Source organism: Saimiri boliviensis, chromosome 7 (genome assembly GCF_048565385.1).
Source record: "Saimiri boliviensis isolate mSaiBol1 chromosome 7, mSaiBol1.pri, whole genome shotgun sequence".
In the NCBI taxonomy this organism is placed as follows: domain Eukaryota; kingdom Metazoa; phylum Chordata; class Mammalia; order Primates; family Cebidae; genus Saimiri; species Saimiri boliviensis.
Window position 1 is genome coordinate 81,549,177 of NC_133455.1, and position 15,434 is coordinate 81,564,610.

Sequence of the window (15,434 nt, forward strand, 5' to 3'; positions counted from 1 at the left end):
CATGGTTTATACATTTATTTTCTCATTTGAATTCCCTATAACCTTTTTATATATCATTATTTCTATATTTAATTTACATAGGAGGGACTGGAAGATCAGAGAGGTGATTTCTTCTAGTGATTTTATTTTTAGTTGTTTTGAGCAAGGTTTTTTTTTTAAATTATCTTGAAATATGCTTGATGGGTTTCAAGTACAGAAATTGCTAGGTAAGTTTATATTGGTGATAAAGGGAAACAGGTGTTCTCTGATGTCACCTTTGTTTTATAAATAAATTCACAAATTCCAAAGCCAGAGGTAGTTCCATATTTCGTTTAGTGAGGATTAAATGAGTTAATATATACAAAGAGTTTAGAACATTGTCTGGTACATGTAAGCCCTAATATAATAATCATCATGACAGTTATTACTTAGTATTTAGAATCAGTACTTCTAAAAGATATTTGAAATGGCTATTTTAAAAAGGTAAAACAAAGAAAAAATAGAGGACAAATTTGTATTGTGAGTACCTAGAATAAGTCAGTTGCTGCATTTAAATGTTTTAGTTCTGAGCATCTAGACGGCTTTGTCAAAAACAAAAACACCCTTATGTAATACAGTTCTTGTTGATTTGCAATTGAAATCAAATTAGGTCATCTAAAAAAACAAAACTTTTTATGGAATTCTAATCAAAATTTATTGTGCAGATCCTTGTACAAAGGGGCTTTGAAACAATGTTTTGGACTTTGTTTGTTTTTCTTAGCAAATATATCCTATCAGATGGACTTTCTTAACTCTTAAAGAAGGCCATTCAGGCATGACATTAAATCTTAATGCAATGAAGTCCTGTATGCAAGTGCTAAACCCACATATTCTAGGTGTTTATTTTTTGTAAGTGTCCATTTTCCCTCCTGTTGCCAGACAAACATGCTCATGTTTCTCCCCTGCTTAAAATTCTTCCCTGACTCTTCATTGCTCACAGTGGTGGTCTCAAGCTTATTTTTAGTCATGGAACCATTTCTTCAAATTAGAGCTTACACAGAAATTCAATATGTAAACCAGATATTAGCTGAGTTGCTCTGGATGAAGTACAGGTAAGGACTTGGCATTTTCATTTCCAGCTTCATCTACCTCTCTCCTTATGCACCTTGTTCCAGCCTCCAACCATCAGGATATAATCAGAACCCCTCAGTGTGGCCTAAGCAACTTCCTCTCTACCCATAAGTTGCCACGCTGGCTGCAATTAGTTTGAACTTAGATGAGAATCTAATTTATGAACCAAACTGGGACATTTTTGAAAATAAGTTGTTAAAAAATTAAAATTATATAAGTTTTGAAATATTTACTTATTGTTCAACAAACTGGTTTTATGTTATTGTTAGGCATATAAAACAGTTCCATTAAAACTGTTTTAAAAGGTCATTCTAAAAATATGAAAGCAAAAATATAAAAAAACAAAAACAAAAACAAAATTATTAAAGCAGATATATTGATTGAATCTTTTAACAAACACAAGTATACTAATTATTTTTCAAACATATCACTGTATTTCACTTAGTTTCTTAGTTGGGTCTGTCTCTAAGACTACAACACTGTTGCTCTTCCTCCCTCCTTCTCCTCTTTCTTTTTTCTTTTCTTTGAGTAAATAATGCCTTTTCCCCAATATAATTCTAAAATGTTAATAAAATTGTCTCTAATCTTCAAAATATAATTTTATGATATGTAAATGGGACATTTTTGATATATTTTCTTCTCTCTGAAAATTACATTTTTAATGAGAATATATTCTCTCTGTGAGTACTGAGGTAATCAGTAAGCTCACAACAGATGTGCTAAATGGAAGATTCTTCTCAATTCTGTTTTAAAATATATTAAAGTGAGTAAACATTTTAGCCTAGATATTTTTGTTTCAATCCGGAATACCTTTGTTTGACAGGCACTTTTTAAAAAAATTGTACTTTAGGTTCTGGGGTACATGGGCAAATCATGCAGGATTGTTGCATAGGAACATACATGGCAAGGTGGCTTGCTGCCTGCATCCCCCCATCTCCTCTACCCAGTATTTCTCCCCTCATTATCCCTCCCCACGCACCCACCGCTGTCCTTCCCCTAGCCCCCTCCACCTCCCAACTGACTGCAGTGTGTGATGCTCCCCTCCCTGTGTCCACATGTTCACTTCTATAAGACAAATCGTGTAAATGAATGTTTCTCAGGACCAGGCTGCTAACTAGTCCTAGCTAGTGCTAGGCCCTGAGCTGGCATGTACTCTGTGCCTACCCAGTGGCTTCTGGAGTGGGTTTGAGGCATTCCCCAGTGAGCTTCAGTGTTGTTCTCCTAGGAACTCGTTCCTGTGAGAGCAGAACCTCTTTGAGAGCAGAAGGTGGATCCTAAAACAGACAAGCAGGAAAGGGCTGCCTGAAAAATAAGATGTGAAAACTGGAAAAGGCTAGTCAAGAGTTCATTCTTTTTGCAGCTTTTATTATCCTTGTGAGGTTCTTGGATAAAGCAAGCCAGAGGCCTCAGGTGGAGCTCTCCCTGGAGGAGTGAGTGGAGAGCTCTGCTTCTCAGGAGTGGTCCCTGTACAAGCAGCAAGAGCATGCGATGGACTGGGACACCATCAGGGCCGTGCTGGAGGCCCAGTGGGAAGCTCTACCAGAGCTGCCACTCTGTCCCCTGAGTTCCCCACTGAGGCCATCAGGTGAGACCACAGCATGTTCCCCTTTGAGAGAGATGGTTCAGATTACTCACTACAGGTCTCTACCTACCAGCCCCCTAAAGGCAGGTACAATGACAACACCAAGGTGTACACACAGGTAGAGCTCAAGAGAGAGTTGCAGCACCTGACCTTGGAACACGATGCCCCGAGAGTCAGAATGACCAGGGTTCAAGTCAGGTTTCCACAGAATTAGGCATGCTGTTAATAAATACGTGTTTAATTTAAAAAGAAAAAAAGAAAAGGAAAAAGAAGGTTGTCTTTATGATTGTTTAGAATATTTCACCAAATTTAGGTTTGGCAAAAGAGTAGACTTCTCAACTCTATTCCATTTTATTCTCTATTCTGGAACAGAATGTCAATTTATCCGATTAAATATAGGATCTCCATCAAAAGATTTTTCAAGTTGAAATATTCCAAAGTACAGTTATGGAATTTCAAAATTAAATCCTGTATACTGTTTAAATTTTTATTTGTTAACATTTGTTCACGTCCTTGTTTTTGTAGAGACAGATTTCATTTGCTCTTCTGTAAGTTTTGTTTTCAATAGCCTTAATTCTCTAAACAGCTTTGCAAGCTAAAGGTTTTCGTTCTTCCACTTACTGAATGCCTTGATTTAAAATTTCAATACTTGCTAATAAAATGTGATCAAAATTTAGAAAACTTGTTTACAAGAGTTGTAGACCACTTACGTTGACTTGAAAGTAATTTATTTGAAGAATCAAACATTTCAATGAAAGCTTCGTGATATGGTTTAGATTTGTGTTCCCACCAAAATCTCATGTTGAATTGGAGGAGGGGACTTGTGGGAGGTGACTGGATCCTGGGGGTGGGTTCCCCCTTGCTGTTCTCATGTTAGTGAATTCTCATGAGATCTGATCGTTTAAAAGCGTGTGGCACGTCCCTCTTCTTTTTCTCTCCTCATTGGTTATGGTAAGATGTGCTTGTTTTCCCTTCATCATCTGCGATGATTGTAAGTTCCTTGAGGCCTTCCAGCCTCATGCTTCCTGTACAGCCTGTGGAACTGTGAGTCAATTAAACCTCTTTTCTTCATAAATTACCCAGTCTCAGGTAGTTTTTTATAGCAATGTGGGAACAGACTAATATATTTCAATTAAAGATTTATTCTTGATAGGTCCAAAACATTGGCTGATGGGGAAATGGGGCTTTTAGAACACCAGATACATGTTAGGAGGACAGGGCGGAAAGTAAGTGAGCATGTCTTATTCTCCTCTGAACTGGTAAGGCAGCCATCATCTTAGCTGTCCATAGTGCTGTGGGCCACTGGAAAACAGCCATTTCTTAATGTCTTGGCCATCAGGAATGGTCATCCATCTGGCGAACATTTTCAGTATGCCTACCATATGTTAGGTACAGCTTGGGGTGCTGGAGTTGCAGAGTCAAACTCTTAATCTTTTCTCAGAATGAACCTATGACAGGTGAGAGGAAAAAACCATTTTACCAGCATATGATGGGCCTTGTGATGAAGCTATAAACAGGGTCTTGTAGGAGCATAAAAGCAAGGAAATGCAGACTGCTTGGACAAGACAAGCAAAGGCAGCTCCTGAGCTGAAGTTCGAGGACAAGTAGGCATTACCCAGCCTGTCAAAAGGCAGGCATTGAGCAAAAAAGCAAGCATCTATGTAGCATGCTGACTGGGGATGCCTAGCATATTCAGGGAAACTTTCAAGTAGCTCTGTATACTGGAAGTTGAGTTTGTGTTGGGAGTGTGGAAAGTGAGAAATTTGCCTAAAATCAACTCATCAGAGACTGGTGAATGCTACAGGGAAAGGATTAGTGGCAATTTAGATACATTTCTGAAACTTCTGAATTTCATAAAAGATGACCTCTCAGTGACAATCAATTTTATACCAACAACTCTGTTTACTTTCGTATAGCCTTACTGATAGGTTAGAACATGGCTATCTCATTGAGACGACAGGTTACAGGAGACAGTGCTCAATTGATAGCATCAGCCTATCTTGGTCAAGTGTCTTAGCACTTGACACAGATTTATCATTTAACACCAACAGTACAAATCTTCATCTGGCAAATAGCTCAAAGATCAACAGGAAGCTGTCTAAAACTACAGGAATGTCCAAGCGAGCACGGTTCCACAGTGAGGGAGGAAGTGGAATGAAGGGGAGGAGATGGCTGACTTGAAAGAGTCCAAGAGTTTGGTTGTGGGCCAGTGAAGCATTTCAGTTTTCTGGACAATTATGAAAACTGAACTTATGACTCCAAACGTGGGTTCAAAGGGAGAGTGGGATGCTGAAATATTGTTTTACTATTGTGTAGGCGGGGTTCCTGCCTCAAGAAGAGGTGTGGCAGTAACAAAGATTAGCTCTCCTCCTGGCCATCACTCTAGAAAGTGTTCCCACGACGTGGCTGACTTAAAAAGTAAGTATCATATCACATGAGCAGTATTGAAAAGAGGCAGAGCTGAGGGGAAGAGGGAAGCTTCTGTGTACACATCAACTTGACTCTTTGACCACTGTACCTCTCCTTTCAGTTTGTGGGTAGCCTAGGAAACCAAAGTCAGACAACATAGTTGGTTTTTGGGGGTAAGAATTGTGTCGTTTGGATGTTTCTTGCAGTGCTTTTATAGGATATCCCCTCAAAAGAAGCTGAACACATTAAAAAAAGAAAGTCTGGCACATTTCAATGCTGTGTTCAAACCTTCTGTTTTCCAAAAGAGGCCATCAGGTATCAGCAGCAAATCACTTATGTGGGTTATAAAAGGAAGGTGACTTGCAGCTTTAAAATCTTAAATTCTCTGTTCCGTGTTCTATGTTTTATAAATAAGCATAATTGGTGTTCAGAAAAGAAATCTGCAATCTCAGCCTACTTCAGGATGTTGGTGAGATGACTAAGCTTTAAATGCCTTAAAAGTCAGGATGTTTGAGCAGAAGGGGGCAAAATGTCTAGACAGAACAGATGGTTTAAACTGCCTGGTGATGTTTAGTCAGAATTGACCTTAGCAGCTTTTCCTCCTGGGTGAATAGCCTGTGATTTGTGAGTGTGAAGTGGTTGGACTGAAATGCTTTCTACTCTGAAGTTGTATGACTTTTTTTTTCACTTACTGAATAAAGATATTGATGGAAAAGACATAATTATCAAGATCAAAGTGTGTTTTAAAATAATACTTTTAAGTATTCGACTGTGTTCCTTTGTCATCATGCAAACCAAACCTTGAGAAACAAAGATTGATAAGATCTTGTGTAGAGAAAGTCAAATATTTCAGTTCATTTGGCTTTGTTTGTGCCATGTGTCTAAGTAACTCCAACAAGATAGTCTGAGAAATGAGAGTTAATCTGGGAACATTCTGAGTCTTGTTTTTAATGTTTTAAAATCCTTAGAACTCTTTTGCCAAATTCTGAGACTTAAAATGCAAAGATAAGGATGATTATTTTCAAAGCCAAGTGTGGAAATTATTTTTATAATATCCCTCTGTGTTCCTGCAGTGCTATTGACTCTTGCAAAATGGGATCTCATCTCTCTTTACTAATGAGAACTCAAATCTTCCCTGGGGATTGGCAACTCTAAAGGCTTATTACTCATAGGTTTGATGTTATCTTTTCCTTGCAAATAACTGACGCTGGAGTCCTGAACATTTTCCTTTTAGCCTTTCTGTTTGCCCAACATTATGCTAATTCATCTGAAATGGAATTGTCAGTGGCTGCAGAATGTCTTTACCTTTCTTGAAAATTTGAAGTAATTTATCTTCACTGGAAGCCATGAAATCCTAAGCACCCCTTTTTTTTGCGTTCTTGGTCTTTTCTTCCAGGAGGTGGCGATAGAACATCATAAATATTAAAGTACAAAATGCAAGCGTTTTGCCCATCAAGCCTCCCATTGTAGAATTTAAGGACCAGCAGGAGTTACTACTCAAGATTTGAGGCGTGGGTGAGCTCTTTCATTGTAATATTTGACTTCCAAGTCATATCAAAAGAGAGAGCAGAAGTACTTTCAACTCCACTGATCACTTGCTTTTCCACTTAGCTTCTCATTTTCTGAGTTTGTGCTGCTGAGCGCAGGAATGTTAAATAGGTTGGCCTCCAGTTGACAGGTGCTGAGATTTACCAGTGCTATTGTGGGTTGGGCTTTTGAACCTAGAATTATTGCTTTTGCTGTAAACCAACATGGCTGCCATGCTGTTTTCTAGACATATGAGGATACTACAGACCAGGCATCCCCAAACTACCGCCCGCGGGCCGCATGCAGCCCCCTGAGGCCATTTATCCAGCCCTTTGCTGCACTTCAGGAAGGGGCACCTCTTTCACTGGTGGTCAGTAAGAGGAGCACAGTATGTGGCGGCCCTCCAACGGTCTGAGGGACAGTGAACTGGCCCCCTGTGTAAAAAGTTTGGGGACGCCTGCTACAGACTGTATTTGAGACTAATTTTTGAAATAGCCCCTGACATTCCCCAACTCTTTTATGTTTAGCATTGTGTACAGTATTCTTCAAGTTGGCATTTGGCAGCTTTTCCTTCTCTTAAGATAAGGTGAAGTTACAAAAAAATTTTTTAAAGGACATTCATCAACAAACAATTTCACAGGAGCTTGGCTGGGGAATGGGAATTTGGTATCCTGCTTATGCACCTGCCAGTTGATTTCTGATTTCTTTATTAGGGGAGAGAGTTATTTCAAGGTTTATCATCAACAACGGTCTAATCCTAATAGGATTTGCTTTTAGAGGGATTTAATTTGAAAATATCTGCTGTTTGATTACCTTGAATATTTTCTTAAAACAAAAAGTTCCTGGTTTAGCAAGCAAAATTGGGATAGGTATGCGAAAGAGAATCCAGCGGAGAGTTGAGCATAAGCAGCTAGAAGAGGAAAATTAATTCATAGAGAAAGGAAGCTTGTAAAACTAAGGGTGGGAACTTTCCATAGGGCAGCGCTGAATAGTTTTTTGTTCAAGGAAACTTTAACTGTATTGCAGTACTTTGCAACTGAATATTGGAAAAGATAAGTGCTTAATTTTAGTGCAGTAATTTTGTAAGGGTTCTTTTTCTAACATGAAGGTTTTTTTTTTAACGTTGATTTCTGTTAAAGTACATCTAGGTGGTCAACAAGGGCTTATTTAATTCATTCCTAACACAAACATTTTTGAGTTCCTACCATTCACTGGATGGAAATCCTAATAAGTTTGGGTATGCAAATACAGAGAAGACACAAGTCTTGCTGTCTCAAGACATTTGCTCTCTAACAGGTGGAGATAGACTAGCAATTATCAGTAAGTAATGCTTTCTAAAAACACGTAGGTTTTTCAGATTTTGGTAATCAGAGCATGAAAGAAAGTCATCAAGCCCAGCTCTATGCAAGGCTACAAAGCTGGGAAAAGTATCAAAACAGCAGATTTTCTGGTTTTAAATTCTAGCTTATCATTCATTAACTGTGTGCCCTTGGCCAAATTGCTTCAACTCTCTAAACTTCAGTTTCTCACATAAAAGGAGAATAATAGTACTTGGTGGTGAGTCTCTTGTGGGGATTTAATGAAATAATGTAAGTAAAGTATTCAGCATGGCACTCACTTGATACTCAACAAGTGGTAACCACTGTGATAATTTCTGCTTGTCTCCCTTCAGCTGGCTTCCTTTCACTGGGCGCCTTGTGCTTGCTTAGTGCTGTTATTCTAGAGGAACACTCCTCCTGCCTCATGGATACTGTGATGCTTCCTTTAGGTCTGCCGACTCCAGTGGAATGGGGTTCTAGTTCTAGAACTTACTTCGGGCTCCTGATCTCTTCATGATCCAGTTAGAGAGCCCAATAGACTAGGCTGTGCCAATTAGGTCAGTGCTAACCTTCACCTTTACCTTGTTGAAGGAGGGCTGCTGAGACAGCCTGTCTGCATGCGCCGTCCGGCATTCTGGCTTTTCTTCCTGAGGAGTGCTGCCTGTGGTCCTGTAACAGTTGCGTTTCTGGTTCCAATGGCCGGACAGTCCAGGTATTCATCAAAAAGTGCATATGAAGGGACTCTTCATTTCTAGATGTTGGGTGGACAGTGGTGAACAAAATAGACACTGGTGTTGCATTGAGCTAGGAGAAAAACGGGGACATAGACATTACACAGACAGACACACAGGGAAAAATATTTACAAATTTGGTAAGTACCACAAAGGAAGTGGTATGAGGAAGAATTAGGAGTTCTGATTTAGATCAAGAAAGTGTATTAATTTGCTAGGGCTGCTGTAACAAAGTGCCACGAGCTATGTGACTTTAACATCAGAAATTTATTGCCTCACAGCTCTGAAGACTAGATATCTGAGATCAAGATGTTGGCAGGCTTAGTTCCTTCTGTGAAGAAGAATCTGTTTTATGCCTCCCTCCCAGCCTCTGGGGGTTTGCTGGTAGTCTCTGGCGTTCTGTGGTTTTTGCTACACCATCCCAATCTCTGCCTTCATCTTCACATTGTCTCCTCCTGGTGTGCATGTCTGACTTCAAATTTCCCCTTTTTATAAGGACTCAAGTCCTGTTGGACTAGAGGCCCACCCTACTCCGGGAAGACCTCGTCTAATTAGATCTACAGCAACCCTATTGCCAAACAGGTTTACATTCTGAAGTATTGGGGATTAGGACTTCAACACCTGAATTATGTGGTTATGCAATTCAAACCCCTACAGTCAACAGGGAAGAGCTCTCCAGGGCAGAAAAGAAAGACAGACATTTTAGTGGTAGAAGTGTCTCTTGGGGCTCTACAATCATTCAGTATAAACAGCTGTTGCTCAGCGCTGTGTGAAGTTGGCCTCCTCACAGTAGCTTTGGCTGGGAATGGAGACAGAAAAACTCACATGGATTGTGTTTGTGTATCTTGATACTCATCTGATACTACATTTGAAAGTGCAAATTCAGTCTCCCACACAAGGGATGGGGCAGGAGGCTTTTTAAATTTCTTGTACTTTGACATTGATGATCACTCAAGTTTAGGCTTCTGGGTCACAGGGCAGGGGATGGAAATTTGCATAGTGTGAAAGATTTATACAGTCATCTCACATGTCAGAGCTGCATGGAAATTTTAGATACTGAAAAAGTATCATTTGTGTTTTCACCCATCCACCCATTCATTCATCCTTTGCTATATGTGGGCACTGCGGTAGCTAATGGCAATACAATCAGGTGATTGAAAAAATATTTAACCAGGCTGGCATGGTGGCTCATGCCTGTAATCCCAGCACTTTGAGAGGATGAGGCGGGTGGATCACAAGGTCAGGAGTTTGAGATCAGCCTGACCAACATGGTGAAACCCCATCTTTACTAAAAATACAAAAATTAGCCAGGTGAGGTGGCCCATACCTGTAATCCCAGCTACTCAGGAGGCTGAGGCAGGAGAATCGCTTGAACCTGGGAGGTGGAGGTTGCAGTGAGCTGGGATCACGCTGCTGCACTTCAGAGTAATAGAGCGAGACTCCATCTCCAGAAAAAAAAAAAGAAAAGAAAAGAAAAAAAATGTATATTTAACCACTCCTGATGTCAGGGCACTGGCCAAAACCAATATCAGTAAACAATTGGTATGGCCACCTGCCACTGCACTAGCTACCAGCCACATGTACAATACTTAATAACCAGCAGTTGTCCTAGGTCTCACGAAGCTGGCAGCTGGCTAATAGAAATATGATGCATACACCTGCATAATTTAAAGTTTTGTTTTGTTTTGTTTTTCCCTAAAGTATGGGGTTTCATTTTGTTACCCAGGCTGGAATGCAATGGTATGATCATGGCTTACTGAAACCTCAAATTCCTGGGCTCAAGGAATTCTCTCACCTCAGCTTCCTGAGTAGCTGAGACTACAGTGTGTACCACCATGCCTTCCTATTTTTCAAAATTGTTTTTTATAGTGATGTGGTTTTACCGTGTTGCCCAGGCTGGTCTTGAACTCCTGGCCTTAAGCAATCCTCCAGTACTAGCCTCTGAAGTGTTGAGATTATAGCCATGAGCCACTGCACCTGGCCAATTTAAAGTTTTTTAAAATAGCTATGCTAAAATGTAAGAAGAGACCACTGAATTTAACAATATATTTTATTTATCCCAATTTATCATTTTAACATGCAATGAATATAAAAATTATTAATGCAATATACCACATTCTTTTTTAATACTAAGTCTTCAAAATCTGGTATGTATTCTAATGCATTTATAGCACATCTTAATGGACAAACCACATTTCCAGGGCTCAATATTCACGTGTGGCTGGCACCCACCATATTGCATAGCACAGGCCTCGAGGACAAATGGAGATCAGAGATCTAGCTCTCACTTTGTTAGAACGAGAAGAGACCTACATAGAATAAATGTCCTTTGAGGGACATTTGAAAGAGATGTAGCAGGGGGATCATGGAGTGAGAGAAGTATATTAAAATATTAAACGAATATATTTTTCATTTCTCTTTCCTCCAACTTGAAATCATGTTTTCTTGCAGCCTTTCTGTCAGTATGAGTCCCAGAAAAGTGGCGAGTGTAAATAACAATTTGGGGAGAAAGAAATAATCTGAGGCAAGGCCCTGAAAAACAAGATAGAGAAATAAAAGAAGATTCTTCTAATATGAAGAAGAAAAGGATAGACAGAAGGCAGGGAGCAAGAGAGAGAGATGTCAGTGTCCTTGCTTTCTCCTACTCTCTTAGGGTTGAACTGTGATAACAAGTGAGGTCTAGAAATGTGTGTAAGCATGAGGGAATGTAATGAAATCGGTAGTAGTGGCCCACTTCTATAAAGCATATGAAAGGGCACCAGAATATGCAACCCCAATATATACCTCTTTGGCATATGAGTTATTTTGAACTAAAGCCATTGAGAACCAGCAGATATAGGGAGAACTCTCAAAACAAGGCACAGTTTTCTTTTTGTAAAGGAAAGGTTGTTAAAACATGTGCACTGAATGAAGAGACTCCCCATACAGGCTTTGTGTGAGCAAAATGACTGTTTATTCACCTGGGTGCAGGTGGGCTGAGACTGAAAAGGGAGTCCACAGAGGGTGGTGGGTTAGGAGTTGGTTTTATAGGTTGGGGCAAGTGGTCAGTTAAAGGTGGTTATCTATTTCAGGGAGGGAAAGGGCGTCATGGGATGCATGGTCACAAGGGTAGGGGTTATCTATTACAAATAGGCATGATCATAAGGGTGAGTGTTATCGGTTGCAAGCAGAGGGGAGTGTGCGGTAAATTACATAGTTACAGGGGTGGGGGTGTGGGGAACATTCCCGTGTGAGACCCCTAAAAGGCGTGAGTCTCACTATACGGTGAGTTTGATCCCAAACACAGTTTCCTACTGGAGGCAGTCGAGCTATCCGGAAATACAGGAAGAAAGATGAATGATCAGTTTCTAATATCAACCACAATATCGTTTGGGCCTAAAACTATGCGTTGCTGCTAGACCGAGTAACCCCCTACCAGCAACCAGTTCCTGCTTTTAACCTTTTTATGACTCTCTCTTTAAGAATAAGTTTTAACCTTTTCTTTACTTACCTGACTGCCTAATGGTTTAACTGTCGATATTTGCAAAGCAAATGCCACCATAAGGGATGGCTTTGATTCCTGACTCAGAGATTCCTGAATGGGGAAGTTGAGTTAAGTTGACTTAGGAGTAGACAAAGGAGAATCCGGTTAAGAGATATTCTGATGAGCAAAACCAGAAAACCTTTTCACATCTCAGTTCTAAAACAAGATCAAACCAGAGATACCTGCAGCCAGGAGGAATAATGTCTGGATGCAAACAAGCTTTGTGATTACAGGAAATTCTGTTACTTTTTACAACCACTGATTGCATATCTGACTTCTCTATTGTATAGGCCATGTAAGGTATACATTTGCATTTCCTCTTGCAACCATTGTGTATCTGATTTCTCTCTTGTATAGGCCATGTAAGGTATACATTTGCATTTCCTCTTACTATGAGGTAGACCAAAGCCAAGAAAGTGTATTTATTCCTGGCATTTGAAAAATAAAATTTGCTGTTTAGGCACAGCCTATCAGCCCTCCAGACGCCTCGCTTTCTCTCTGTCTTTATTATTTTCTCAGGCGCACTCCCTCTTCCAGGTATTGGGACCCTCTTGCAGGTCGAGAGACCCCCGGGCAGACGTGCCTACCCGTCCGGACGGTCCACGACATGGGGGTCTTGAGAAACCTAAGGTCCAGGGGGGGAGTTACACATGGCTGAGCAGGAACAATGGTTGCAGGCTGCAGGTTGCAGGGGGAGAGCAATTAGTTGAGGCAGGAAGAAGTTGTTTGACTTCTTTCTATGGCCACCTGGTTACTTGTGGTTACCTCAGACTTTCTGGCTTCTGGGGACCATCCAGAGTTGTGCATGCAGGTCACCAAGGCTATAATGGCCAGGCTTGGACTTGGAGGCCTAACAAAGATTACATTTATAAAGGAAATTTCCATTTGTAAAAGGTGTCTCCCTCCACCATAGCAGGACGAGTAGGATTCTTAACAGCTCTTATCAATGGAGAAGGCACATAGTTAAATCTTTATAACCTTACTAAACAACCCTTGGTTAGGATACTTCTCCTGGTTATCTTCCCATAACTTGACCACCCAGAAGCTCAAACTTTCTTTCCTTTATTTAGCCTAAGATGTTATACAAGCCCAAGTTCTATCCGTCCCTTGGGGTTACTTATCACTGGGTGCTCCCATGTGCACATAAATGTGTTAAACTTACGTTTGTTTTTCTCTATCCGTCCCTTGGGGTTAATTATCACTGGGTGCTCCCATGTGCACATACATGTGTTAAACTTATGTTTGTTTTTCTCTATCCGTCCCTTGGGGTTACTTATCACTGGGTGCTCCCATGTGCACATACATGTGTTAAACTTACGTTTGTTTTTCTTTTTTTAATCTTTTGCAAGACTGATTTATAGGACCCCAGCCAGAAAACCTAATATAGATAGAGAAAAAAGGTTTTCTTCTTCTTCCCTTCAAGAGCTTCGGGAAGAATGCAAGCTTCTGCATTTAAATTGGCACCATATCCCAGAAGGTGAAAGAAAGGGCAATAGGGTAGAATGGGATAGAGTTGGGGGGGTGGGGGGGGAAGAGAGAGAGAGAGAAACAGAGATAACAGGAAAGAGAGATGAGCCTGAGGCTGTGGGCAACCACAACCTGCTCAGGATATCACAGAGCCTCTGTGTTCCCCAGTGAGGGGGTTTGGAGACACTCAGAGGTCAGAGTACCATGAGGGGCTAAGAATCAGAAGAAATAAATGAATAATTTGAGGACCTGTTAAATGGAAGCAAGTGACTGGAATCACGGACTGTAATAGCAGATGTCAGCTCAGTGTCCCTGAAGGCCAGGGTGATATTGTGATATAGAATATATATTTGGTTTTCACTCCCAGTTCCTGGCCCAGAGCCAGGAACTAAAATCCTGGTAATTTCCTGAATGATAGGAGTAATATAAACACCTTTTGTTATATTTTGTCTTAGTCCCAGAACCCTGACACAGAGCTTCTAGGACCCATGCAGTCCCCACAGTGATGAATGTCTTTTGCATGTTAATGAGATGATTCATGGCTGGGGCCCCTAGAAAGCTGGGGGCTGCTCACCATAAAGATGAAGCCATAATGAGAGGGCTGGAACTTTCAGCCCCACTCCCTAATTTTTGAAGAGAGGAGAGGGGCTGTAGATTAAGTCAATCACCAATGGTCAATGATTTAATCAATTATGCCCTCATAATGAAATTTTTATAAAAACCCTAAATGACAGCGTTTGGAGTGCTTTTAAGTTGATGTGCTTGGAGGGTGGGGCACCCAGAGAGAACATGGAAGTTCCACACTCCTTCCCACATGCCTTGCCCAATGCAGTTCTTCCATGTGGCTGTTCTTGAGTTGTATCCTTAGAAGAAGCCTGTAAGTGTAAGCAGTGTTTTCCTGAGTTCTGTGAGTTTGCTAGGAGCTGTGAAAAAAAGTTCTGAAAAAGGAATTTGGAGGAAAGAGAATTTTTTTTCAGTAAATAGTTTGCAAACCAGCAGAAGCAGCCTTTGGAGTAAAAGTAAGCTACCTTCCAGAGAAAAAAAGAGAGAGTTTGAGTTTTACAGCAAAATGCAGGTCCAGATTCCCAACCAGCTCTGTTTATACAAATGGAGGATTGAAACTCACTTAGTTATGATTGGTTGGCACAGCTAAGTTCTGATTGGTCAATATAGCTGAGCCCTGATTGGTTAATACAGCTGATATATGATTGGTTGGCTTCCAAGCCCAACACCAGAAGTCTCTGTCAGATGATTCTAACAGCCAGTAGGGGTGTTTCAGGCCACAGTTTGTCTTGGTACCAGCAACAGGAACTGGTTTGACTTAATTGTAGAAAGGGAAGTCCTGTGGTACTTTTACAGTATCTCTCTGAGAACACAGAGTAAGTGACTGCTCCCTCGCTCAGCCATGCTGCCTGGTTCTGTTTTAACTTTGAGCACCTCAAAATGTCCATTTGTCAAAATGGGAACCCCTTATTTATAGCCAACAGTTGGTCAGAGCATGGGAGGTCTGAACTTGTGATTGGCATCATCTGCAAACAAGGTAAGTCTTGTTGTGGGGCTGGGCCCTTAACCTATGGAATCGGATGCTAGCTCCAGGTACATAGTGTCAGAATTGAATTGAATTGAATGGTAGGACACCCAGTTGGTGTCCTGAGAGTTAGAGAACTGGTTAGTATGGGACACTCCTCCCCTCACCAGTCTTTGGTGTTCTGTGGATAGAAATAGATCACGGTAGCTAGAAGATACACAGGGACCAGAGTACATCGTAAAGGGCCAGGCAAAACCAT

At 40.7% G+C, this 15,434-nt stretch overlaps 1 long non-coding RNA gene across 2 annotated transcripts in view; it reads left to right on the forward strand.

The window, feature by feature from the left end:
* Positions 1–4,710: 4,710 nt before the first annotated feature.
* The window catches only part of LOC141585004 (uncharacterized), a 227,767-nt gene continuing 217,043 nt past the window's right edge, over positions 4,711–15,434 (forward strand). For both annotated transcript variants that reach the window (XR_012518286.1, XR_012518287.1), the window contains exon 1: positions 4,711–5,089. This is a non-coding gene — a long non-coding RNA (uncharacterized LOC141585004). The remainder of the gene's footprint in view (positions 5,090–15,434) is intronic.